This window comes from Miscanthus floridulus, chromosome 10 (genome assembly GCF_019320115.1).
Source record: "Miscanthus floridulus cultivar M001 chromosome 10, ASM1932011v1, whole genome shotgun sequence".
NCBI lineage: Eukaryota > Viridiplantae > Streptophyta > Magnoliopsida > Poales > Poaceae > Miscanthus > Miscanthus floridulus.
The window spans coordinates 54,111,039-54,111,940 of NC_089589.1; the positions used below are offsets into that span (position 1 = coordinate 54,111,039).

General features: G+C 47.2%; 1 non-coding gene across 1 annotated transcript; it reads right to left on the minus strand.

The window, feature by feature from the left end:
* Positions 1-441: 441 nt before the first annotated feature.
* Positions 442-547, minus strand: LOC136490339 (small nucleolar RNA R71). Its single transcript, XR_010767629.1, has one exon. It is a non-coding gene; the product is annotated as a small nucleolar RNA R71 (small nucleolar RNA).
* Between the last annotated feature and the right edge of the window lie 355 nt (positions 548-902).

Consider the following 902-nt stretch of genomic DNA (forward strand, 5'->3'; position numbering starts at 1 on the left):
GTATCCCCTCAAAAGTTTATCTCGGATTTGAATCCATTCAAGGATGGAGGCTCCGCACCAACACCAAAGGAGGCTATGGCTCAAAAGACCATCCGTGACTTCTCCGCTCCATCGGCTGCCAATGTGGCCATGGGACCGAACATCAACTTGGAGGATGCCCAATTTGAGCTAAAGCCTACGCTTATCAACATGGTGCAAGCCAACCCATTCTTTAGAAAGCCCTATGAGGATGCAAACAGACACCTTCAACAATTCATGGAGGTGTGTGGCACCTTCACCATCAAAGGAGTAACGTCCAATGCCATCTGCCTTTGCCTTTTCCATTCTCATTGCTTGAGAAGATGAAGCAATGGTTCTACACCAATCATGAAGCTGTCACCACCTAGGAGAGCTACGCCAATGTCTTCCTCAAAAAGTTTTTCCAAATGGGCAAAACCAATGATGTTCATGGAAAGATTACTGGCTTCCAACAACAAGCGGATGAGATGATTCCTGAAGCATGGGAATGCCTCCAAGAGTACATTTGAGCTTTCCCTCATCATGGGATGGAAGAATGGCTCATGATCCAAGGTTTCTACCATGGGCTCACCAACATAGCCCATAGTCACCTTGATGTTGCCGCTAGAGGAGCTTTCTTCTCACTCAACGTGGGAGAAGCTAAGGAGCTCATCGAAAAGATGGTTTACAACCAAGGGTGGAGTGATGAAAGGCTCCAAATCAAGAAGAGAGGGATGCACACCGTCAATGAGGTGGACATGCTCTCTGCGAAGATGGACCTCTTGGTGAAGAAGATAGATGAAAGACCCACTTTCAAGAAGGATCAAGAGGCAATCCAACACTATGCTGTTGCACAAGCCATTGAAGCTGATCCTTGGTGCGAGGTGTGTGGAGGAGATGATCAT